Source organism: Pleurodeles waltl, chromosome 10 (assembly GCF_031143425.1).
Source record: "Pleurodeles waltl isolate 20211129_DDA chromosome 10, aPleWal1.hap1.20221129, whole genome shotgun sequence".
Classification (NCBI taxonomy): Eukaryota; Metazoa; Chordata; class Amphibia; order Caudata; family Salamandridae; genus Pleurodeles; species Pleurodeles waltl.
Window position 1 is genome coordinate 46,877,304 of NC_090449.1, and position 27,602 is coordinate 46,904,905.

Genomic DNA, 27,602 nt, shown 5'->3' on the forward strand with positions numbered 1-27,602 from the left:
GGACGGAGTGGTACATTTGTCATAATTTAGGAAAAGGTACCGCCAGCCTGTTGGCAGTATCTTTCCCCAAATTGCCTCCAACCGCCAGGGTCGTAATGAGGGCCATAGTGATATAAATACTTAATAAAAGACAGATTAAAACAAAAATAATAATTTTCTGAACCAACCTATGTATGAATAGGTAAGTTTGGAAGATTAAGGACGGAATTTAAGAAAAGTGGTGCTGCATCCAATGCTGCGCCACTTTTCTTTCGCCCCTTAGCGCCCCCCTACCAACACCATGTGTGTGCCTTATTTACTAGATAGCACACCATGGTGCAGGGTAGAGGCAATAGTGTCAAAACTTTTGATGCTATTGATGTACTGTGCAGGATTAGCACCAACATTTTGGTGTTAATGGTATGCCCCCTTTTAACGCCTGCTCTATGCAGGTGTTAAAAATAACCACTAAAAATAGTGTGGTGGAATCTCTTAGATTCCACTGCTCCATTCTTATAGTCCTTGTTATGGAGGAACATCTCCCTTGCATATATTATGCTATTAGCAGGTGTAATGTGACACAAGGGGTTACAAAGAGGCACAATGCATACATGTTGAGCGGAGCAGAGAGGTCTGGTGCGGGTGTAGAAGGTGATGTGCTAGTTTAGGTAGGCAGGTCCTAGTTCACGGAGGGCTTTGTAAGCATGGACAAGGAACATGAAGTTGATTCTCTTCTTGATATGGAGCCAGTGGAGGTCTCTTAGGTGACTGAGGATATGTTTGCACTGGGGAATGTCCACAATAAGTCTGGCGAAGTTGTTTTGGATGTGCTGTAATTTTTTGAGGTTCCTCTGGATGGTATCCGCATAGAGGGTGTTGCCATAGTCTAGTCTGCTGGTAACAAGGGCATGGGTTACGGATTTGAGCCAGTCCTTTGGGGTCCATTTGTAGACCTTCCCGAGAAGTCGGGGTGAGTGAAAGTAGGAGGATGTGACTTGGGGGGTCATGGTGAGCGATGAGTCCAGGATGACGTTGAGGTTGCATACGTGGTTTGCTGGGTTGGGGGAGTGCCAAGAGTCGATGGCCACCAGGAGTTGACCCAGGCTGATGTGGATGGTCCCAGGATGAGGATCTCAGTCTTGTCAGAGTTGAGCTTGAGGTAGCTGTCCTTCATCCAGGCGGCAACAGCTTCCATCCCGTTGTGGAAATCATAAAAACATTGTACACTATGGGGGTCATTACAACCCTGGCGGACAGTGTTAAAGCGGCGGTAAGACCGCCAACAGGCCGGCGGTAATAAAATTGCAATTATGAATGTGGCGGAAAACACCAACAAAGACAGCCACTTTAACACTCCGACCGCCACGGCGGTACAAACAAACAGCGCAGCGGTCACCGACAACAGACAGGCGGGAGACAATGTACCGCTCACACTATTATGACAGGCCAATCCGCCACCGTTTCCGGGGTGGATTCAACGCGGATAAAAACACGGCAGAAACAGGAATTCCGAAGGGAAAACGCTCACCTCTACACACCCCACGAGGAACGAGGACACCATGGAACTGGAACTCCAAATTCTACCTGCGATAGTCTTCTTGCTCCTCTACCAGGAGCACGAACGCCGGCGGCAAAGACCACAGTGAGTACTGCACCTACGACACAGGGGAGGGGGAGGCAAAAAACAGGGACACACACATGCAACACCCTCAGCCTCACCCACTACAGCACACACACTAATACATGTTGATACATTACAGTTACACCCCCCAAACCCCCCGGAAGAATGCAAAGACAAAAGGAAATGAGTGTAACCCTAGTAATATATTAAAAACCAGTACTCAAAAATATATATACACTATAAACAAATATATACACCAATAATAGAAGTCCAGGTATTGCACCATTTATAGTCCGTGGACCACTGGGCCCAAAATGCATGGGCGAGGCCCACACTCGAGACCCGATCAAAACAGAGAGAACACTGCAGGGGCATCAGATAGAAATACAACAGGCACCTCAGGGGGAAGGGAAGGGGGCACCTCAGCCGGATGAGTGCACGGCGCCAGATCCACGAGAGGGCTCAATGCCCACTGTTCATTCCTGAGGAGTGTAAAGCTACAGTCTCTCAAGTCTCTACAGTGGGTGGCTTGCCCACTGTTCAATCCTGGGGAGTGCAAAGCCACAGGCTCTCAAGTCTCTATAGTGGGTGGCTTGCCCACTGTTCAAGCCTGGGGAGTGCAAAGCCACAGTCTCACAAGTCTCTACAGTGGGTGGGTTGCCCACTGCCATAATCTGGGGAGTGCAAAGCCACAGTCTCTCAAGTCTTTACACTGGGTGGGTTGCCCACTGTTCCATCCTGAGGAGTGTAAAGCTACAGTCTCTCAAGTCTCTACAGTGGGTGGCTTGCCCACTGTTCCATCCTGGGGAGTGCAAAGCCACAGTCTCACAAGTCTCTACAGTGGGTGGGTTGCCCACTGCCATATCCTGGAGAGTGCAAAGCCACAGTCTCTCAAGTGGATAACAGTCTCCACTGGTTCTGGAGCGGGACTGGTGCCCAGAGTGCTTCATCCTGTGAAGGACAGAGGTAGTGGATGACAGTCTCCACTGGTTCTGGAGGGGGACTGGTGCCCAGAGTGCATCACTCACACCGTGACGGACCCAGTTGCGTCAGTGGCCCTGCCGTTCATGGGCTAGCAGTGCTTGATTTGGCGGTGCCCTGTTCAGCGGTGTTTGAGTTGGCGGTGCCCTGTTCAGCAGTGCTTGAGTTGGCGATGCCCTGTTCAGCGGTGCTTGAGTTGGCGGTGCCCGGCCCAGCGGTGCTTGATTTGGCGGTGCCCTGTTCAGCGGTGCTTGATTTGGTGGTGCCCTGTTCAGCGGTGCTTGAGTTGGCAGGGCCTGGCCCAGCAGTGCTTGATTTGGTGGTGCCCTGTTCAGCGGTGCTTGATTTGGCAGTGCCCTGTTCAGCGGTGCTTGAGTTGGCGGTGCCCTGTTCAGCGGTGGTTGATATGGCGGTGCCCGACCCAGTGGTGCCCTGTTCAGCGGTGCTTGATTTGGCGGTGCCCTGTTCAGCGGTGCTTGATTTGGCGGTGCCCGGCCCAGCGGTGCCTGTGCTGGCGGTCCTTCATGGCCCCGCAGTGCTTGTGCTGGCGGTCCTTCATGGCCCAGTGGTGCTTGTGCTGGCGGTCCTTCATGGCCCAGCGCAGCTTGTGCTGGCGGTCCTTCATGGCCCAGCGTGGCTTGTGCTGGCGGTCCTTCATGGCCCAGCGGTGCTTGTGCTGGCAGTCCTTCATGGCCCAGCGGGGCTTGTGCTAGCGGTCCTTCATGGCCCAGCGGGGCTTGTGCTGGCAGTGGCCTCCTGGGCAGCTGGTTGGGGCTGGCGGGGCCCTCCTGGGCAGCTTGGCTGGGGCTGGCGGGGGCCTCCTGGGCAGCTGGGCTGGCGGTGGCCTCCTGGGCAGCTGGGCTGGGGCTGGCGGGGCCCTCCTGGGCAGCTGGGCTGGGGCTGGCGGGGGCCTCCTGGGCAGCTGGGCTGGGGCTGGCGGGGGCCTCCTGGGCAACTGGGCTGGTGCTGGCGGTGGTCTCCTGGGCAGCTGGGCTGGGGCTGGCGGTGGCCTCCTGGGCAGCTGGGCTGGGGCTGGTGGGGCCCTTCTGGGCAGCTGGGCTGGGGCTTGCGGGGCCCTCCTGGGCAGCTGGGCTGATGCTGGCGGGGCCCTCCTGGGCAGCTGGGGCTGGCGGTGGCCTCCTGGGCAGCGGGGATGATGGCGGTCTTCTCCGCTGTGCAGCTCTTCCCAGACTTGCCGGGTTTCTTGTGGCCCTTCCCCACCTTGGGAGGTGTAACAGCTGAGTCCACACTCCCACCGGGACCTCCGAGAACCTGGGGGATCAGTGTGCTGATATGTAGTGGTGTGTTGTGTGAGGTGCGTGGAAGTTGTGTGGGTGATGGTATTGTGTGCCTGTGGATGCTGTTGTTCTTGCTGGTCGTGTCTCTCTCTGGTCTTCTTTCTGGATTTTTTGTCGTAGGGGTTTGTGGGTGATGTGGGTGTGTGTTTTATATTGTAATGGGTGTGTGGGAGTGGTGTGTGTATGTGTATCAGGTGTGTGTATTTTTTATTGTCCAATGTGGCTGTGTTTTGTAGATGTGTGTGTATTTTGAGCGCGGCGGTGTGTACCGCCAATGGAATACCGCGTTTGAAAGACCGCCGCATGGATTCGTGTGTTGTGATAGTGTGGGCTTATTTCTGTTGGCGTGACGGTGTCGGTTTTGTTTTCGCCAGCTCCTCACTGACCTTTTGTTAGACCTGACAGCCTTAGGGTGGTCACCCCTAACTTTTTGCCTGCCTCCCTCCACTTTTCGGACACTGTTTTTGCTGGCTTTTAGACTCTGCGCACTTTACCACTGCTAACCAGTGCTAAAGTGCATATGCTCTCTCCCATTAAACATGGTAACCTTGGATCATACCTGAGTGAACTATTTAATTTAGTTATAAGTCCCTAGTAATGTGCACCATATGTGCCTAGGGCCTGTAGATTAAATGCTACTAGTGGTCCTGCAGCACTGGTTGTGCCACCCACCTAAGTAGCCCCTTTACCTTGTCTCAGGCCTGCCATTGCAAGGCCTGTGTGTGCAGTTTCACTGTCACCTCGACTTGGCATTTAAAAGTACTTGCCAAGCTTAAACCTCCCCTTTCTCCACATATAAGTCACCTCTAATGTGTGCCCTAGGTAACCCCTAAAGCAGGGTGCTGTGTGGGTGAAAGGCAGGACATGTATTTGTGTAGTTTACATGTCCTGGTAGTGTAAAACGCCTAAATTCGTTTTTGCACTACTGGGAGGCCTGCTCCCTTCATAGGCTAACATTGGGGCTGCCCTCATACAGTATTGAAGTGGTAGCTGCTGATCTGAAAGGAGTAGGAAGGTCATATTTAGTAGGGCCAGAATCGTAATACCAAATCCTGCTGACTGGTGAAGTTGGATTTGATATTACTATTCTAGAAATGGCACTTTTAGAAAGTGAGCATTTCTTTGCACTTAAGTCTTTCTGTGCCTTACAATCCACGTCTGGCTGGGCTTGGTTGACAGCTCCTTGTGCAATCACTCAGACGCACCCCAAACACAGGGTACTCAGCCTCACTTGCATATATCTGCATTTTGAATGGGTCTTCCTGGGCTGAGAGGGTGGAGGGCCTGCTCTCACACAAAGGACTGCCACACACCCTACTGGGACCCTGGCAGACAGGATTGAACTGAAAGGGGACCTGGTGCACTTCTTAGCCACTCTTTGAAGTCTCCCCCACTTCAAAGGCACATATGGGTATAAAACAGGGCCTCTGCCCTACCTCATCAGACACTTGCTGGAGAAGAAACCTGAACCAGAACCTGCATCCTGCCAAGAAGAACTGCCTGGTTGCCTAAAGGACTCACCTGGCTGCTTTCTACAAAGGACTGCTGCCTTGCTGTTGCCCTGCTGCCTTGCTGAACTCTTGTCTGGCTGTAAAAGTGCTCTCCAAGGGCTTGGACAGAGCTTGCCTCCTGTTCCCTGAAGCCTCACGACTACAAAGACTTCATCTCTTCAAGAAGGACTCCTTGTGTGGCAGAAAGCGACGCACAGCTTGCTCCGCGGCTACAAAAGCGCCGCACACCAACGCTGATCGGCACGACACCTTCGGGGCGACCGGAACTTCGAAGCACGGCCTCGCAAGGACAATGCCACCCGACTTCCAGAGGGGAAATCGACGCGACGCCTGCTGTGAGACCGAAAATTCCACGCACAGCCTCCCAGAAACAACGCGCAGACGGAAAACAAGCCAAAGAATCCACGCACAGACCCCGGGACATCTGGTAATCCTGCGACCCACAGAAACGACGCCCGACTTCCCCGCGTGAAAAATAACAACGCAAGTCTATGTGTGCAGGGGAGAAATCGACGAACACACCATTTTTCCACGTATCTCTTCTTCTGTGGCCCTTTGCGGAGATTTTCCACTTTAAACCAGGTACTTTATGCTTGAAAGACACTTAGTTTACTTTTTAAAGACGTAACACACTTTATATCACTTTTTAGTGATATCTCTACAATTTCACATTGCATATTTATTCATTTTGACCTACAATTATCCTGATAAATATTATATATTTTTCTAAACACTGTGAGGTGTTATATTATGTTATTGTATGATTTATTGAACAAATACTTTACACATTGCCTTCTAAGTTAAGCATTATTGCTCGTGCCAATCTACCAGAGGGTGGGCACAGGATAATTTTGGATTGTGTGTGACTTACCCTGACTAGAGTGAGGGTTCTTGCTTGGACAGAGGGTAACCTGACTGCCAACCAAAAATCCCATTTCTAACACCTTTGGTGTGGCGGACTTGTGTGGGTGTCTGAATTTTGGCAGATTGCAAAATGTGGGTCATAATAGCTGTGGCGGTTTTCCGCGGCCGCGGCGGTGTGTTGGCGGTCTTCTGCATGGCGGTAAGCGGCTTTTACCGCTAATGTTGTAATGACCACCTAAGTCTATCTCATGAAATGATGCACCACAACAATATAAAGTTGTTTACATCTGAAAGAAGCAGCCAACATGTGGGATGCTAATTCATGGCATATAAACATAAAAGCTGTTTAACACATTCATTGTGCTACCAGGAGAGTATATGATGCTAATTGCATAGAAGAAATCATGCAAAAGTACGAGCAGTATGCATTGCACCCAGCTCAGTATGTCCACAGGGACAGAGACAGTGGTGTAACAAAGGCCCACACAGTTTACACGGAGCGGGGAGGGTGAGCTCCAGGGGGTGCCATTAGCATAGTACCTAGTCCTGAGTGCTCCTGAGTAAGTCTAGAGGGGGTCCCTCCATGTACTTTTGGGGTGGGACCCTCAAGCTTTGTTACACCACTGGGCAGAAAAGATAGAACACACCAGTCCAGACAAGAGAAAAGGTGCATACATTGCTGTGAAAGGATAAAGAATGTGCCACAGGAGAAATAAAACTTCTTTCCATCCCTTCATCCAGGATGAAGCTGTTTAAATACCCAGCAGCACCTATCATGGGTACATCTTCAATGCATAACTGTCAGACTTGGCATCCTTGGTGTGGTCTCCTGTAACATTTTGCCTCTGTTCCCCAGGATGTTGATGTTTGCTGGACTCTGCTTTTGCTGTTTTTGATACTCTGGGCACTTTACCACTGCTATTCAGTGTTAAAATGTGCAAGTGCTCCTATTTAAAAATGTATGCGTAATTGGCTCTCCATGATTGGCATATTTGATTTACTAGTAAGTCCCTAGTACAGTGCACTAGAGGTGCCCAGGGCCTGTAAATCAATGCTACTAGTGGGCCTGCAGCACTGATTGTGCTACCCACATAAGTAGCCATGTAATCATGTCTCAGACCTGCCACTCCAGTGGCTGTGTGTGCAGTTTTAAACTGTCAATTTGACTTGGCAAGTGTACCCACTTGCCAGGCCTAAACCTTCCCTTTTTCTACATGTAAGGCACCCCTGAGGTAGGCCCGATGTAGTCCGATGTTACAGAGACTGGACTTTGTTGCATTTCTGCTCGAAAAGTAACTCCAAGGGCTTGGAGTAGAGCTTGCCTCCTGTTTTGAATTCTCAGGGACAGCAAAGGCTTCACCAGCCAGACCTGAGTCTACTTGCTGTGAACTCTAGCTTGCCAGAGAATGCCATTCCAGTTTCTGGACCACTGGTAGTGAATTCCTGGAGAAAGAACAGTCTAACGATGCTAGATGATGCTGTGTGTCTTCGCAAAGGACGCAGCTGCCCTGAACCGCTCCGCCGCTTGCCCTGAGGCCGTGGACCTCGCTGAGTGCGACGAATCTGATGACCCTATGAGCTGACGCCGCTAACCCGGAACAGCGATACTGTTGCATCAAGGCCAGGGACCCTGTAGAAGCCCCAGGACCCTGCAGTCTTGGCATCGCTGCAACTTCTGAACTCACCTGAGTTTGCTGACACCAGAGTATTGTAAGTCCAATGTCCGTGACGACCTGACACCATAGGAGCACCTGTGGACCTGTCACGTCATCGCGACCCTGTGAGGTTGCTCCGCAGCATCGTGAGTCTGCTGGACTTTGCATCTGCCGGAACCAAGGGACCGACTTTGCATCTGACGATGCTTCACCTCCACCACCCAGTAGTAAGGACCTGACACCGCTGAGCAACGCCGCTGTCCTTTTGACCCGTTGCACAGGAACCAACACCACGTCAGACCCAGCGATGCTGCTCTTCCTGACTCTGTGCATGGCCTGTTTACTACTTGTTTACTAAGGTACTGTACCTGGGGATCATACGACTCCATCGTTGGCATCGCATTTTAGGAACTGACTCTGTCATGACGTCGCATAACACCAACTTGCAGTATTTGTGCCTCAAGGCACTGTGTTCATACTTTTAAGTACTACATTCATATTTTTAAGTGTGTATTGTGGATTTTTATCATATTTGGTGTTGTTTATTTAGATAAAATATTCACTATTCTCCTGAACCTCTGTGTGTCATTTTGTAATGGTTCACTGAATTAATGTGTGTGTTTGTACAACTACTTAACACATTATCTCTGAAGTTAAGCCTGCCTGCTCCTGCCAAGCTATCAAGGGGGTGAACAGGGTTTATCTGAGTGTGATTCTCCTTTGCCCTGACTAGATTGAGGGTCCTTGCTTGGACAGGGGGTAACCTGAATGTCAACCAAAGACCTCATTTCTAACAATTACCATCTTAACAATTCCTAACTATCCAAAACACAGATGCAAGACATGCTAGATAATACCACTGCATGTAACTGACATTCAGCTTCAAAAAACTGACACTAAACCAAAACAATAATAGAACTTTCATAGGCTTTTGGGAGATTTTCAAAATCTAATCCTAGCAATAGTTCCAGATTTTGAAGATAGATATTAACGTTTAATTTGACATAATAGCACAAAAATATTATAGTTTGACTAAGGAACTCCCTCTACAAGTAATTGATTTCCAGTACAGTAATTTCTTGTGAACTCAAATGTTGGGATTGTACTATAAGGAGGATTCTTAAAAAAAAAAACCTGTATCAGTTTAAAATGCACACATATGGTGAGCCACTCTGCAAACAGCGATAATGCTGATTTTGAAATTGTCCTTAAATCTTAACTCTTAAGCATAGAAATAACCAAGGGGGTTGAAAGCGAGTTAAGTTATATTCAGTTACTGATAGTGATAAAGGCTAATTTCTTGGAAAATCAAAGCCTCCTGGTGCAAGCTTTGTTTTCAATGGTGTAGAACTAAACAGAGGCATTTACCTTCTTCACCTTGAGAAACATTTAAGACACTGTACATTTGGTCTTTTTTGGATACAGAATTTGCCACACATAAATATGTACCAAAGCCATATTAAAGAACACATTTTAAGCTAATACTTTATTTACCTGAAGTACAAAATATAACCCAGCCCACAAGTCACATTCTTTTTTAACAGATTTCAGGTATCTATCAATTTTGGACTATGAGTATTTTCATTGAGGTTCATGACTTCTCACCCCATTGGCTATGTGCTCCTTGAGAAATAGGATATTTTAGTTTACATCTTGAAAGTCTTCCTTATTGCTGGATATTTTGTAATTAAAGACTTAAAGTCAAATCAGAACCCCCACTTATCCTGCAACAAGTCCAGAATCCTTGGTGGTTATCAGAACGGCGGCAGCAAAGACATCATCAGATCTCAGAATAAGAATAGTACAAAAGAAAAAACAAGACAACAGGTCTTTTCCATCTATATTCTGGAACAACCTCCCTGCATCCATTGAGACCACCCCCCTGTCCAATTAGGAACAAAACATCACAATGGACTCACCGTCAACATCCCAGCATGATCTCCAATTACTTGTTGACTTTATGCTTGCCTTTGACCATGTTTAGCACTTTGGTGCAAAATACACAAACACACATGCATACTTACAGACATATATTGCAAAAAGCTTTAATTTGGGGGGGGGGGGTTATTTACTATTCTAAATACTGTTGCACATCTATGGGAGAAAGAGTTCATATTTACTATACTAACTTCAGCCCCAAACATAATTAGATAAGTATTTTAAGTTGGAGGATCACGTTTTCTATTCTAAGTTCAATTACAAATGTTTTGAAGGAAGTGTTTAATGCTAGGATCATATTTACTATTCTAAATCCAACTCCAAACATATTTGGAAAATGTTTAAAGTTGGGGCTCATATTTACAATTCTCACTCAAAAGCCAAACATATTGTAGAAATTGTGTAAAGCTGGGGCATCATATTTATTATTCAGATCCACCCCACACCAAACATAAAGTTGGAGGTCATATTTACTGTTCTAGCTCCAAAGCTTCGCAAATTGGAGAAAGTGTTCAATGTTAGAGTGGCATATTTGCTATTCTAACTTCAACACAAATATAATTGGCCTAAGTATGTACAGCTGAAGGACCAATTTACTATTTGTACTCCAAATCCCCACATATTATGGAAAGTGTTGATGTGGGGGGGGGATAATGTGTACTATTCTGACCCAAGTCCAAATCATAATTAGCAAAATATATAAATTCAGGTGTTAATGTTTGTTAGAAGTGGCATCCTTGGTGTGGTCTCTCCTGTCTTTTTTGCCTCTGCTTCCCCTGTTTTGACTGTGTGCTGGACTCTGTTTTGCTGTTTTTGGTTCTCTGGGCACTTCAACACTGTTGCCCAGTGCTTAAGTGCAAGTGCTCCTGTGTAAATTACAAGTGTAATTGGCTTATCCTTGGTTGGCATATTTGATTTACTGGTAAGTCCCTAGTAAAGTGCACTAGAGGTGCCCAGGGCCTGTAAATCAAATTATACTAGTGGGCCTGCAGCACTGGTAGTGCCACCGATATGAGAAGACCTGTAAACATGGCTCACACCTGCCACTGCAGTGTCTGTGTGTGCAGTTTCAAACTGCCAAATTAACCAGGCAAGTGTGCCTACTTGCCAGGCCTAAACCTTCCCTTTTTCTACATGTAAGGCACCCCTAAGGTAGGCCCGATGTAGCCCCATGGGCAGGGTGCAGTGTATGTTAAAGGTGGGACATGTACTGGTGTGTTTTACATGTCCTAAAAGTGAAATACTCCTAAACGCAGCTTTCACTGTTGCAAGGCCTATCTCCCTCATAGGTTAACATGGCGGCTGCCCTTAAATGATAGTTAAGCGCAGATTCCCTTTGGGGGCAGATAGAAATTTTGAGTTTGGTGTCTCTGAACTCACAATTTAACAATACATCTTTTGGTAAAGTTGGTTTTTAAATTGTCAGTTTGAAAATGCCACTTTTAGAAAGAGGACATTTTCTTGCTTAAACAATTCTGTGACTCTACCTGGTTGTTGATTCCCTGTCTGGGTCAGACTGAAAGTTGGGCTGGTGTGAATTCCCTCTAGACAGTGAGACAAAGGGAGCTGGTGTAGCCTGCATATTCTAATGGGGTATCTGAGCTAGAGTGGAGGGAGGAGTGAGCATTTACACCTGAATGGGCTGTACCTGCCCTCACACAATGCAGTCCCCAACCCCCTGGTGTGAGCCTAGAGCCTGTCCTAGGCAAGGCAGGATCTTGCAAACAAGAGAGACTTCCCTTTGAAGTTTGCCAACTTCAAAGACAGAAAGGGTTATACGTATTAGACCCCAAACCCCTGAAAATCTGATTTCCTTCAAGGAATCAAGAGGAACATCTGCCAAGGAGAAGAGCTGAAGAGCTGAGGAGAAGTTCTGTTCCTGACTGTAACTGTGTGTTGTTGGGCAATCCTGCAGGTGCTGCTTCTGCCTGTGAAAGGGGACAAAGACTGGACTTTGTTGTGCATTCCTGCTTGAGAAGAATCTCCAAGGGCTCGAGTTGAGCTTGCCTCCTGTTGTTGAAGTCTTAGGGCCATCAAAGACTTCCTCTGCCAGCACCTGAACTCTCTGGTGAGACTCCTTCCCTGCCAAGTGGTGCCCCATCCAGTGCCTGGGCCTTGAAAGATGAAGTTGGTGGAAAAGGACTGAAATGGACTCAAACACCACCATGCGGAGAAATTTTCAACACATCATCCTCAACGTGGCTGATAAATGACGTGCCACCGGCCTCGCAGCTGAAATCAACGCTCCACCTGCATCATGGCTGGAAGACTGACTCATCATGGCTGGCGAAACAACATGCAACACCCACTAGCGGCTGCTGATAACGACGCAAACCCCAAGCAGCGTGGTTTCCTGACACCATGCGACCGGATTTCAAATGCAACATCGCTGTGCGTGAAAAATCAATGCAAAGCCTGCCAAGACCCGACGTGCCTATCTGGAAATTGACGCATCGCTCTCTTGCAAGGGACAAAAACCGATGCACCGCTGACCGGACCCGAGAAGGAAATGATGCACGGACTCACTTGCGAGTAAGGAATCGATGCATTTCTGACAGTTCCTACGCACACTTGCCCATGTGGCTTTATTTGTGATGCAAACCAGGTATTTTTGGGTAACAACAGCATTCTCACTGTTTCCTATGGATTAAGACTCTTATTCTTTCTGAAATGCATAGCTTGACTTGTGTATGTTGGATTTTTGTTGTTATGGTCTTGTTTGATTTAGATAAATATTACCTATTTTTCTAAACTGGAGTGGTGTACATTTTGTAGTATTTTCACTGTATTACTGTGTCTGTTGGTACAAATACTTTACACATTGCTCCAAGCTACCAAGGGGCTGAGTGGGGCTTACCCAGGTGTGTTTCTCCTTTACCCTGACTAGTGTGAGGGTCCCTGCTTGGACAGAGTGCAAACTGACTGCCAACCAGATGCCCCATTTCTAACAATGTTCTTGATTATTTCTTAATAGGTCTACCTGTCGCTTTGATGCATATCAACATATCTTATAGCTGGCTAGGTGTTAATGGGATGATGGCTGTCAAGATACTTGGTTCACCTGTGTCATCCCTGGCTCCATATTTGATTGCAGTTGTTCCATAATTGGAAGCATGCACCTCCTCAAGATTATTGATTTGTTTTTCATCCACAGCAATTATGCACACTTTGGACATGACTTTGAATGTTATGTTTAATAATTATAGATTGGGGTTTGTATAATCCTCTGATTTTTCCCCTTTCGATGGTCAAAAGGGCCACTATTCAAATTGCAGTTGTTGATGTTTGACTATCGTTCTCCCTCACAAACATATACTCAAAATGATAAATGTAAGAAAATGGTTTATTAATTAGGAAGGATGGGAGTCCTTCCCAGGAAAAAGTCAAAAATATTTTCATTTTAAAACCGCAAGTTCAATACATAAATCTGGGCTCAGCCCACCTCTTCCTCAACCATACCAAACTGGTTTTGGGACCAGCTCCTACTCCCACTCGTCTTGTACCAAGATGGCTGCAGTTGGCCAGGGACCAAAGGACTTTTATTTCGCAGATCTCCATTTACCCTAAACTATGAATGGACAGGCTTCACTCTTGCCCCTTTCAAGTTAATGAAGTTCATGATTCTAACCCACTGCCCTTCCAGGGCTGACATGAGCCACATACCTTATACCCTGGTCTTCCTGCCAAAAGCCCAAAGCCATTGTTTCTGCTATGGGAGCAGTTTTGAGATCTCATTAAGGGTAAGGTAGTAACAGGGGGCATCCACTGGCAGGTTAATGCTACTTAGACTAATTGAGATTCAGACAAGCAAAGTCTAACTTTCTAAAAGTTACCTTTTCTGTATAGTTATTAAAACCAAATTTTGCAAATGAATTGGAATTCTAATGATATCGACTTCTTCCACGTTCCCCGAAGCAAGAGTGATGTTTTGAAACTGAACAGATGAGAGCAGGTGTATGTCATACTAGACACATTTATTGACAATGAAACAAAGATCAGACAAAGTTACAAAACGTTGCCTGTTCCTAGTTTGTGAACGGCTCTAAAAAGGTTAGCCAATTTTGCAAACTTCACAATGTCGGTTGTATTTTGTAAACCTTGGAAAGCACGTACTCAAACAAGGTTTTTGTAGTAGAAACAGTGATGACCATCAAGGCATGGGTGACATTTTTATCACAACTCATCTGTCATATGAAAATTCCCTGTGTGTGTCATAAAGATTGATGATAGCTAATCATAACAACTGCTAATTTTCTGCTAGCACTAACTATTCATTACCAGCTAGGATGTCCCAGTGGCATAGACCATACCATGGAGGGATCATTGCTGAAGAGTAATAAGTAGCCATTTCCTTCATTGCGATGAGGAAAATCATATAAAGTGTTCACCAAGTAGAACTTGGAATCAGCCTCCGGAAGCCTGGGTCCTCTAATGATTTAGTAAGTGCCATTCTTTTGGGTCACACTATTTCTATTGCTCATGTTTCACAGCAATTTTAAATATCCTCTCATAAATTGAACATACAGAAGCAAATTCGGAAAGATGGAAAATGCTAAACCAGTAGCAGTGATCTATGTAGAAAATGAATTAGATTATACATATATATATATATATATATATATATATATATATATATATATATATAGAATGATAGATAGCACATGACAGCTTGCTAAGAAATGTTCCAACGCTCGAGGAGGAAATTCCTTGGACAGAAACCAAGTGCTCGTCCTTCCCCATGGAGCAGTGCTTAATTTGTAAATAAAAATGTGTTGGTGAGCAAAACTCTCCTTTGAAACACGCGGCTGATGCATTTAAATGTACGAGCATGGAATGCTGAGACAGCGTAATCCTGAAGCCATCTTGGGAGACTTTTATTGATTACAGCCACTCCTTGCCCCATCAGCTCACACTTGCAGCTTTTTGGTTTCTCCCGTTTTGACACTTTTTCACTTATTCGTTCTCCATCTTTCCCATATGTGTCTTTTGCTTGCAGTAAATGCTTGAAGAAAATAAGCGCCGTCCCTCAAAAATAAGTGCTGGTGCCCTGCACCGGAAACCACGGCTCAAATTAAACACTGCCACGGAGATAACTGGCTATCCCATCTAGTCTGCAAATAGCTTGGTCTTTAATTGCTTCCTAACAAAAGCAGCTGCAGCCAAGTCGAAAGGGACCTTACGCAAACCCTCCTTGGAAGTACCCCCCCCCCCTCTTTGCATTGTTAGCAATCGAGCCATCTCACGGAGAGATCCTGTCGGAGCAGCAGCACCCGCCTGGCTTCTGCAAGCAAGTTCTGCAGGATGTGTATGGCGCGCAGCTTTGAGGTTTCACACTGTTTGCTTTATTGTTGCTGTAGAGAGAAGCCCTGGAGGAGAGCTGTGCTGGTGTGTCTGTCAGTTACTAGACAGCGAAGACCTGAAACATGGAATGCTTCGGGGCAGAGATCTTTCATGGCATGGGAAACGCGGGCTTGCTCCTTGATAGAGTTAACTCTGTTCTGCAGAGATTCTTGCCTGATGACCTTGAATAGTTTTTAAATAGATTAATTTAAATACCGCTTTCCTTTAATTTATTTTTTAATTTGGGTGAAGTGTACGAGTCTATTACTGACATTCTGTAGAGAAATGTTGTGCTCATGTTTCATGCAGCATCCACTAAAAAGTTTCTTTTAAAGCAAAACAGGACTACACAGATGAGAAAGGGGAGTGTGGCAAGGTAATATCAGCGAGCTACTATGCTGCAATGTTGAAAACACTCATCACAGTCCCCTAAGATTAGATGTAAACATATTTATAATTTGACCCTGAGTGCCTGTGCACTGCCAGTGACCAGGCCAAAGAGGGTATGAAAGAGCTGACACTGGAACGTAAATTCAAAGCTGTTCGGAGCAGGTGCCCCCAAACAGTCCTGTCCCAGAGTCCCCAAAATACCGAAGATGTCCCTGTTGCGGGCTTTTCCTGCCACCTCAACTACAGTCAACTATAACAATACTTTAAACTGAAGCAGGACTCATTTGGCCTGCTGAATGAGGACACGTTTGGGGGGTGAGGGGGCTTTATTCCTGGGCTTTGCTCTAAGGAGGAGTTTTGGGGTAGCTCCATGGTGAGGACCCGTATTTTGATGTCCCTTTCCAGTGAGGAGCTGGTGTGTGGTGATCTTTCAGAGTAAGTCTGTGTGGTATGAGGTCAGTTTGTAGAGGAGCTTGTGGTTAGTGCCCCCTTTGAAAGTAGGAGTTGGGCACATTTACCAACCCTATTGATTTAGGCAGTATACTGGCTCTGTTGTTTCAGTCCCACTGCCTATGCTTTTAAATGTCATTGCTATCGCTTTCTTAAAAGACACAGGCAGACCATGGCAAATCCTGCCGAAGTGCACTGCAAAATAAAAAATAAAAATAAACTTTAGTGCAACCTAGTAAAGAAGGAAGAGCTCGGAGGAAGCCTCTAGCTGGCAACCAGCAGCCCCTCTACAGATGTTTGCAGCCGAGGAGAGGGTGATTATGGGTGTCCCCCTGTGAAGCGTTACTCTAGTGCCTTGAAATCTAGTCGCTGCTATGAATCTGCATGGTGTTCTTCAGTGAGGAGGGGAGCAGCTGGGATTGGAAGGTCAGAGGCTGAGTGGGAAGGAACTGTGAATGTGTGGCTCCTGGCTGATAACCTTCAAATGAGACACCAAATGCTACATCTGAGGTGTGTTGGGATGCTGCCCTTCCAGGTGATAGTGAGCGTGAGTGAAGGGCCCTAGCCAATGCATTTGGAAAGTTCTAGCTCTCCTGGTTTTAATCCCGTTAAGGGGATTGGACAGAAGTCAATCACTGATTGCAACTATTACATTTAAAATCGCAATTAAGTGCCTAGTGCAGGGGTTGCAGTGACAGCACCAGCAGGGCAGATGGCATCCTTTGTCTACCCTGCAGAGAACCTACACCCGGCCATGAAGCCTGATCTCTGTGCAGGTTCCTCAGACCCCTAGAGATGTATTTCTTACAAAGCCATTACAATGCTTTGCAAAAATATAAAATTACAAAAATGGCAAATGACGACAATATATACTACTAGTAGTTTGTGTGGGATGTTCACTCTGTGGGCATATGGAGTTTAAGCCTGTCACTGAAAAATCAGTTCTTGTTGGCTAGTAGACCAGATGAGACCCTAGGTTCACTTAATGCTTGAATCGATCCAAATTGCAGATTTCCTGATTGGTTGAGCCAAATCCCTTGCTTCTGAGGCAGAGCGAGCACGCGGTTAGTCTTAGGCCTCTCTTCCTAAGTAATGAGTCTAGGACCAAGGTTGGACCGGTGCTCCCTTGCACATTCAGTGGCTGGCCTCTCTGGGGTCATAACCTAGGGAAGTGTGTAGCATAGCAGAACAAGTAAGTCCCATAAGCCCACTCAACTTGTGTCCTATTCTGGTATAACAACATCCTAAATCCCATTAGATCTATGAAACGTGTTTCACAGTGTCATTTTATGAGGCAGGCCAATGCCTTTTCCACTAAACTAAAGCTGACTGGTTTATTGAAGTCAGCCTACATCTTTTGGAGTACCTGGAGATGAACTGCAGCTTCCTGAGTGCTAAGCAATTAACTAATACTTCTCTCTCTCTATTCCATTCAACTATGTATCTATATCCATTTTTATGTATGTATTTTGTACGTATATCACTTTTCATTTGTACAATACCTACCTTTCATTATATCTGTAAAGCGCTGTTAAATCCTTAAGGGTCGTGTTCGCGCGATATAACAGTCTGAAAATAAATTAAATTAAATAAAATCTGAAATGCCATATATTACCGAGCATGTCTTTCCCCAGGTACTAAAGTGACCAACAGCTCTTCACTATAGGTGTACCTTGATGAAAGGAAGTGTGAGTAAGGACTGAGGCAATATTCAGAAGTCGTTCATTTATGTCATCTCATATAGTTTTCTTGATGTAACCTCGTTCTATAGCCACACTGATCTGGGTCTGGGGTAACTTGTAATGTTATAGACACCACCAGACTTAAAATGATACGATGCCATTTTCGATGATGTTGAAGAATTAATCTCAGTCACTGGTAATTACTCAACGCTGCATCCCAAGCCATGTTTTTTTGTGCCTACTATGCCTCCTCAGACAGGAATCAAACATACTCAAGTCAGCGTGAGACCTGTTTGAATATAAGAACAGTCCAGCCTGAAAGGCCACACCAGGTGCTTTCTGATCCAGAACACAAGTAAACCAAGACCCATTTTAGCCAATGGGAGCATTTTCAGTAGGGTGACATCTTGGTTCCAGTGGTACAGAAAGCACAGGACCTATGTCTTGGCACACCCACCACACTTAAGGTGTCGCACTAAGGAATACAAAAAGTGATGGGCTCAATGCTTGAATTATTATCAATCACTCGTAATTACTTGGGGATGCATCCAGTATAACCTTTTGTTGTCCACCATGCCACCTCGCATACAATCAGTCATGGAGTTTTAACCAACATTACTTTGCTTTCTGGGACTCATAGCGTTTAGCAGCCACTAGACATGCCAATCACAATCACACTTGCGGCTTAGCTGACACTGATGGAAATTCGACCAGAGGGGCCACCCAATTAGGGGTACCCTTCCAAGCCATTGCAGCTGGCTACCTACCTACACTACATGGGCATGTAAGCAGTCCCGCGGAGAAATACAAGTGTAGACCATTAAAGATAATTGTTCTGTGGCACAGACTTAGCACGTTAAATGTACATCTCTTCTCCTTTGTAAGCCAGTGTAATCTGCCGCAATGCTTAGATATGGGGAGTTTCTCCTTAACCACAGGATCAGACTTGAGGCCGCATTCTGCAGCAGCTGTAGACAATTAATCAGATACCTTGGTGCGTCTACCAAGGGGGGCATTAAAATAGTCCATGCGTGAGAAGACAAGTTCTCCCTCCTAGCTAATGTTGGGATAAAGGACAAGTTTTTTTAGGACATAAAGTAGTTTGAAGCCAGTGGCACAAACGTTCACATGAACATCAAAATTCAGATTTGTATCCACTGTCAAACCCAAATTCCCTACATGGGCTCGCTACAGGCACTGGCAGAGCCTCTAATTTAGCTGACCTCCAAGCTGCTGACCAAGCACAGTCAGAGCCACAACCCACCACGTCTGTATTACCCCTGTTTAGAGTTAGGGAGTTAGTCTCCATTCAGCTGGCCACATCCCTTAAACAGGTATTAAGGTTTGCATCTACCTCCCCAGAATTGCCATTGAGTCTGATATTAAGCTGGGTGTTGCCATCAAAGGTAAAGAATGCAATCCGGAAGGATCCTGTTAGCTGTGGCAACGGTGTCATGTACAAATTGAACAGGCTAGGGCTTAACACTGAGCCTTGGGGCACACCTGAGTAAATGTGTTTAAGACATGACACCTTTAGGTAGCCTCATCATCTGAGAACGGTCGTGCAAAAAGGGGTGAACCACCTGAACACCTTCCGCACAATGCCAAAATCATGAAGGCATGTACTCGGCATGGAATGGGACATGGTGTCAAACACCATTCATAAATCTAATAAAATCAGGGGACATACACCATTTTGATCTCTTATTTGTCTCATTTCGTCAATCCCTTTGATCAATAGTGTTTCCTTTCTGAAGCCTATGTGGAAATCTGGTTGCTTGAAATGTAAGGAACTATTACATTATAGAAAAGTCAACAGCTGCCCTTGTACTAGGGTTTCAATATGCTAAGCATAAGTATCCAGCAGAGATATTGGCCACTTTGGCAGCTAACAATGCTTTGATAATAATGGCATGAGCATACCGCCTTTCCAAAGTACTTCCGAAATTAGAGGGGAATTTTACAGCTCAGTGAGAGAGGAAGGCAAGGAGGCAACTTTTTTTTAGTTGTCGAAAGTCAGTTGGTGATGTGGCGAAAATGACCAAAAAAGGTGGCTCACACCAGTTACAGAAACAGAACTAAATTCTCCCACAAAGTGTTAGGATTACTGTGTTTAATTCTTTACCCACAGTCTTTTATGAAAGTTAAAGAACTCTCTGGTGGAATCTAAGGCATTTAAATTTTTCATCTGATATAAGTTGGCTTTTACCAAATGATAGCATGGCTGTATTTTGTTTTTTATTAAACTTTTTGTCAACCCTTGAATTGAAATGGAAGTGCAGGAGCTTCCATTTGAAGTCCTGTAACTTGGGGAAAGAATGAGTTAGAGAAGTTAAGATTGGATGAGCCTGTAGAAATCTGTAGCAGAGCCATATTAGGGTCTTGCATAGGGAGCCGTGTGGAACAAAGATAGCGAGAAAAGGTGGATGGACGAGCAAATCCTACTTAGGACATACTGGCAAATCCTGATAAACATATTAATTCAAGTCGTAGGTGCACGGTCAAAGATAAAAATATTAGTACATAAACCCTTTCCATTTCATATTTCACCTCTCTCTGTAAGAAGTCAAGAAGATATGGATTATTTTACCTTCTTCCCCAGTAACTTCCTTTTCTGTCACACAGCCTTCCTTCTTTCTATCAAATATTATTTGCATTTCTATTATGTAAACCCCCTATAACATTCCCAGTAGAACTTTGTAACAGTGGATTATTTCCTCTTTCTCTCTCTCTCTCTCTAAATATATATGTATATATATATATATATATATATATATATATATATATATATATATATATATATATATGTATATATATATATATATATATTTCATGTTGTAGAATAACTTCTCCGCAAAAGTCGTTCATGAGGATGCAGTCAGCATTTCTAATGTTACTTTGATGCATGCTGTGAACTTACTGACACCGATGAATTAGATGGTAAGGCAGGATTGCAGCCAATTAGCACGTCTAGCTAGTGTTTCAATGTTTTTATATTTGGCATAAGGAATCGATTTATTTGTCTTGGTCACTACTAACAAAAAACAGAGTATTTACCAAGGAAAGAAGTGTATCTTGATTTTCTATCTGTTGTTTTTCATTCATACTATCTGTGAAAATACCTTACATCCTTTATACAATTATATATTTCTAGAAGCTTTCGTTAACTTCATAAAGCTGGTAGTTAGTTTTCTTGTCATAGTGGCATAACTACTGACCTATAACAAGAAAATGACATCACTTTGTAAAGTGGTTTAATGATGCCTGCTGTCAGAGCCAGCAGACAAGAGAAACAGTATCTTCCACGGCGGACACCACCAGGCACTTAGACAATTGAAGTTACATCAGCTGTTCAGCTATTTCTTGTTTGAACTTTCGTTTACTTAAAATGAAATGTTAGTTGGTTAAAGGGATATGTAAGGTAATATAGACAGTAATGTTAGAGCTCATAACAGGATAACAGAAAGCTATCTTTATGTTTCGGTGTGTTGTGAGTGTGAAGCTGGCCTTAACATTGTTTTACATTACACAGTTTTAAAATAGTAATTTTGGACAAATTAGAGCCTGTAAATTGCTATGTTTATTGCTACAGCACAATTCTGTACTTATGTGAACTCACACAGAAGTACAGTTTTCAATTTGAAAGACGTATAGAGTGATGGCGTGATAATTTATTCTGAAAATAATTTCATTTCCCTTAATACAAGTAAAAAAGAAACTGCAGGCCTCCTTTGAATAAAATGGGCATGTTAATGATGAAAACCTTCAGCTTTGTGACTCTATTTAATCACACAGCTTGTCAGTGCCACATAATATTGCAATAACATACTTGAGAATACACATAATGCCATGCGTAAGCAGAACATACCTTTTCTGTCTTTAGAAGTCAGATGGTAAAATAAAGCACAACACAATGTAGCCAATTCTTGTTTTTGGTTGTAAAGTCAGGATTCGTAATACCAGCTAATCTCTTCCTTGAAGACCTAGGCATTATTTTGTGGTAGGTTGCACTCTTCTGATGTGCAGTTATCTGAGTTTGTACCTAAGGTGATCACTAACTGTAGTAATGGCAATAGGATCCCTCCATTTTTTGACACCCGTCTGCAAGCCTTTTTTCCAAGAATCTTCTCAACAGTATATGGCCACCAGATATGATTATCCTGTGTATTGACCTAATGCCCATGCAGATCGAATGTGCACAAGGTTGGACTGTCCCATAGGACAATCATGCAGTTACCGATGGATTGGTGTGCGGTATGGTTTTTTTAGCAGTTTGTGGGCCTGGTTTATGGCGAGGTGTTTGGTTATTACTGTTGATTTCCATGATGTTTCCACAAACCTTGGGGCATACTTATGAGCCCCTTGCACCATCGTTGCATTACTATTTGTGGCGCAATGACAGGGCAAACCTTGAACTCATATCTAGAGGTCACCCAAAGCCACTTTGTGTGGTTTTGATTGGCCCATAGATATGGAGTCAGGCAAAGCAGAGCAAATCACTGCGTTGCCTTACTCTGTGTTAGGAGGGCGTTCCATCTGGGGCAGCTGCTACATTGGGGCAGAGGGGCATCACCCGACCCCCAGCAGCGGCAGCTGCAAAACCTTTTCAAGAAAATGATAATAAACTGTGTTTATTATCGTTTTCTTGAAAAGTGGCGGGCATTGGGGGTGACGAGCACTTGAGTGGAGTGCACAGAGCACTCCCCTCAGAGAGCATGTGTATTTTGCCGGCCGTCTCAGGCCCGCCAAACACACATGCGCAGTAGGCTCTCTCGAGCCCAGCAACACAGTTGCCAGGCTGGAGAGATCCTGCACAGGCTCCCATACTGCCTGGGGGCACTCTGGCTGGGCGCTCCCAGCCAATCCTGGCGCTGCTTCGAGCAGTGGCACGGTTGGCTGCAGGTCAGGCTGGGAGCTTGTGCCTGCAGCTAGGAGGGACAGAGGAGCGGCACGGCGGAGGAGGTAAGTGTTTTTTAATTTATTTAGTTTTTAATGTATCTGTTATTTATCCCCCCGCACACTGCCCCGCCCCTTCTGATTGTTGCAAGCTGTAACTGCATTTCATGGGTGCTGCCGTGGCTGTTCCCATGCAACACACATGGGATGTGACACATCCCCAGATTTACAAGAGCTTGTAAATCTGGGGATGTGCCACAACCTTCTGCCTCCCCAGGGGAGGTGCAACGATAGGAAATATCCTTATTTCTCCTCCTTTTTTGCCTCTTTCTATGTTTGCTGCTTTCTACAGCATACATAGAAAGAGGAAAACGCCTCCCAGGATTGTTTTTGAATAGGAAGGTGCCCCTTTCCACACAAAAACAATCCTGCCTACAATGCAAACACCCATGAACTATGGTGCAAGGGTGTCTGCGTTGGTGCTTGGCTGCTAAACTGGTGCCAGCGTGGTGGGAAAGGACAGGAATGCGCTGTATTGCTTGAATACAATGCATTCCTGTCCTTTCCCTTTGGTGCAGCGTAGCGCAGTAAGCTGACTTACTACGCTGTCCTTCATCAAAAGCCCATAAATATGGGCCTTTGTAGCAAAAACAAAGTCATGTAGTCTCCCATACCTTGTAAAATACCCATACAGAGTATCTTTACAAGTACAAAACTGGCCTAACTTGCAAATGTGGGTCACTTTACTAGCCATCACATTTGGTAAAGTGACCACTTTTATTTTGGGGCCTGGGCCTATTTTATGTCTCAGTCTGACCCTGAATGCACAACTGTGTAGTCTGTGAGGAAAACATCTCGAAACACGACTCCGGAAGAATGAAGTCGTGAACAGCGAAAGCAGAACAACGCTTTCGTTAACCACGACTTTGTTCTTCTGTGCCTTAACCACGCATGTGCTGAACAACACACATGCATGGTTAAGGCACAGAAGAAGGGAGTCGGCTTCTGAGGAGGATGCGGTTAGGTAAGTGGGGATAGGGCGTTTTAGGAGCAGGTGGGGGGTCTGGGTATTTTTAGTTTTTGGGGCGGGGTGGTGGGTCGGGGTAGTTTAGGCTTTAGAGGTGTGGGGGTGCAGTATTTTTAGGGGCGGGTGGAGTATTTTTAGTTTTTAGGGGTGGGGGTTGGGGCGAGTTAGTTTAGGTTTTAGGGTGGGTGGTGGGTCATGGTAGTTTAGGGGTGGGGTGGGGGTGTCGAGTAGTTTAGGTTTTGGGGGTGGGGGTTGCTGTAGTTTTAGGGGCAGGGTGGGGGTATTTTTAGTTTTTAGGGGTGGTGTAATTTAGGTTTTAGGGGGTGATGTGGGGATCTGTGGTTGTTTTAGGGTCTGGGTAGGTGGTCTGGGTATTTTTAGTTTTTAGGGGAATTTTTAGGGGCTGGGTGGAAGGTCGGGGTAGTTTGGGAGATCACAGTAGTTTTAGGGGCGGGGTGGGGGTCTGGGTATTTTGAGTTTTTAGGGGCGGGTGGGGTGTGGGATAGTTTAGGTTTTAAGGGGTGGGGGTTGCAGTAGTTTTAGGGGCGGGGTGGTGGGCCGGGGTATTTTTCGTTTTTAGGGGTAGTTTTAGGGGCAGGGTGGGGGTCAGGGTAGGTTAGATTTTAGGGGGGCAGGGGGTCACAGTAGTTTTAGGGGAGGGGGTCTGGGTATTTTTCATTTTTAGGGGTGCAGGTGGGGAGTCGGGGTAGTTTAGGTTTTAGGGGGTGTGGGTTGTGGAAGATTCAGAGGTGGAGTGGGGGCCAGGGCATTTTTAGTTTTTAGGGGGTGGAGGGTCGCTGTAGTTTTAGGGGTGGGGTAGTTTAAGTTTTAGGGGTGGAGATTGGGGTAATGGGGTAGGGGTAGAATTGTTTTTAGGGGTGGGGGTGGGGGTTGGGTACGATTGTTTTAGGGGTGGGGGTCGGGTCACAACTGGAACCACGCATGCCTTTCGACGCATGCCTTTACCAGGAATGCATTTACAACAAAAAATCGTTGTTTAGGCATGCGTGGTTCCAGCATTCGTGGTTCCGTCTTATATTCGTCTGTGATACTTTAGTTAGTATCAGAGTCACCATTTGTCTGCTGGCACATACACAACAGTCAGGAAAATAAAAGATTGATTTCTGTTTCCTTTACCAAGGCACAGATAAAGCATTGTTCAGAGTGAACTTTTGGGTTACACATGGAAAACTATAGAACCTAACCTCAGATAAAATGTTTCTGTCAAAGGAAGATGAATCACTTTACATAGCGCTCAATCTCAAGTGTGTTTTCCAAATACAGAAATTTTTCTGTAAGGGCACTAGTGCAGGGGTCTACTGCTTTTCCTGTCTCTTCTATGTTTCACATGTATTAGTCGGACGGAATCACTCCCCTCAGTAAAGGAATTAATGCATAACTCTCTGAATGGAAGAGCCACTTGCATGCACTTAGATAAAGGGAAGTAGTAAGCATTGCTTATTGTGATGACCTCCAGCACGCTTTTGCAAAAAGTCTCCATAGTCTTTGTTGACCGAAGTCTTCTCCAGTGCATCAAAGGTCTTGAAGATTCTTGAATTATAGTAATTCCTCACTGATATGACCTAACTCAGGATGATAAGTGATTCCTAGGGCACCGATCAGAAGTCTCAATATGTTTTCCAATAAATTATTTTCCGTAGTCTGTTACTTACGAACATTTTCATGACCTCATACATCTGCACCACTGATAGAGGCACTATGGATTTTACATTTATAAAAAGCCACGGCCATACCGCTTGCCCCTCCAATTTACCGCCAGGTTTTCGCCTGGCGGTCATAATCCCCAGGGCAGCGGTGCAAGCACCGCTGCCCTGGGGATTATGAGTCCCCGACTGCCAGCCTGTCCGTGGCGGTAAACACCGCCATGGAAAGGCTGGCGGTAAGGGGACTTGGGGTGCCCCTGGGGGCCCCTGCACTGCCCATGCACTTGGCATGGCCAGTGCAGGGGCCCCCAGGCATAGCCCGTCACGCATTTTACTGCCCGAATTTCGGGCAGTGAAATGCGTGACGGGTGCTACTGCACCCGCTGCACATCAGCATTGCCGCCGGCTCTATTACGAGCCGGCAGCAATGTTGATGTGACATTTCCGCTGGGCCAGCGGACGGTAACACTTTTACCGTCCGCTGGCCCAACAGAAATGTCATAATACGGAGCCAGGAATACCGCCGGCAATGGCGGTATTCTGTCTCCCGCAGCCTCGGCGGTCTTCTTGCAAGACCGCCGAGGTTGTAATGACCCCCTTAGAGTTTTATAGCCAAAAAATAGTGTTAATATTGAGACCCAAATAGTATAAAATTCAGAAAAAACTATTCAACACATTTTAAAGGCCTGTGAAATGTACCTGGACCAGTCTGCCCCTGGAGTGTGAAGTCTGAACCTCAGTTTTGTGGTAATTTATAAATCTGGCAGGTGGTCCCTTCACCAGGGTGACAGAGTAATTTACTCCTTTGCACTGGCAGAACAATATGCCATCTGTCAGTATATAAATTGGGCCCATAGCCTGAATCCAGTCGAGATTGAGTAACACTGGATCACTAGAAACCTATACTACACACCAAACACTGACCTTGGTGGTATAGACAAGGGCTAATACAAACAACAGTTAGAGCAAAGTAGTGGGCACTGACAATTGGCAAAATGACAGCAAGGTTCAGAATAAATAAAGTAATAAACAACTTCATGAAGAACAAGCATAGAGAGCACTGATTCTGTTTCTGAGATAATACAAGGATAAATGCATACACGTTTGACATTTGTTTATTAAAAATGATCTTCTTGTACAGCAGTTATGTATACAAAATATGAAATGTTGAAAGATAATATGAAATGTTGTTTACATTTGCTTAAAAGATACAGCGGATAGAACATGGCAGCATAATAGACACAAAGGCTGTCATTACGAGTGCCGAGATAAATCAAACCATATCTTAACCTGGGCCTTTGCCTACTGAAAGCAGACGAGGGGCCTGATTACGATGTTGACGGATGGGGTTATTTTGTACCTAATGTGACGGATATCCTGTCCGCCATATTACGATTCCATGATATCCTATGGAAATCGTAATACGGTGGATGGAATATCCGTCATGTTTGTGACGGAGTATTCCAATCGCCAAGATTGTAATCGGGCCCGAAGTCTCTAGATGAAATTCCCAGTGAAAATTAGAAATTACAGAGGCTGTTGAACGAGTTATATGGATGAAAGAGAGAGAGAAGCAGGGATGGATAAGAAACGTGAAACCAAAAAATAAGAAACAGTGAATTATGTGTTTCAAAATCTTTAAAAAATGTAAGTAGGGTACACCTTGTCTGCATTTAACAGATAGCACTAGCTGTAACTGAAAGTAAGATAAAACAAAGGGGTAGAAATGAGGAAAGGTTGGTGGTTGGTGTTTTAGGCTTTTGTTTAGTTCTCCTTATTGGTGTGCTAGTGGAAAGTCAAAACTAAATACAACTGTCATAGGGCCCACATTAGTTAAGAGGCTTCCTGACTACATACAGTCTTAAGAATACCTTAGGCAAGGTAAGTAAGCATGATTTAAGAAGAGACTAACCCTAGACTAAGACTTTCTTAAGTATTTTTTATATCAGTAAAAAAAACATTGTGAATCGGCCTCAACAATTTTAAGACTGTCTTATGCCAAAGCAAAGCCCTTCATAAATCAAATTCTTTATATGGTTCAACACTGTCTTCAGGCTGTCAGAAGTATAGAAATACCTCTAATAAAGGTGGCTCAAAGTGTTATATGGATGATTATGTGAATAGATGGAAAATCCTACATCCTCCCATTAACCCTTCTTTCAATTTTTTAGGCAAGTCACTACAAATCTTAATTTTTACAATGCTTATTACCTACAAACATATACTGGTGCAACTGTGCTCAACTGCATTGGTATCTGCATCCCGAGACCAGCAACATGCATGTAGGCTCTTCACACCAAACATGG

At 45.2% G+C, this 27,602-nt stretch overlaps 1 protein-coding gene across 1 annotated transcript in view; it reads left to right on the forward strand.

Moving 5' to 3' along the window:
- Positions 1-27,602, forward strand: part of LOC138262357 (extracellular calcium-sensing receptor-like) — a 135,120-nt gene that overhangs the window by 602 nt on the left and 106,916 nt on the right. The gene's annotated exons all lie outside the window — the stretch shown is intronic.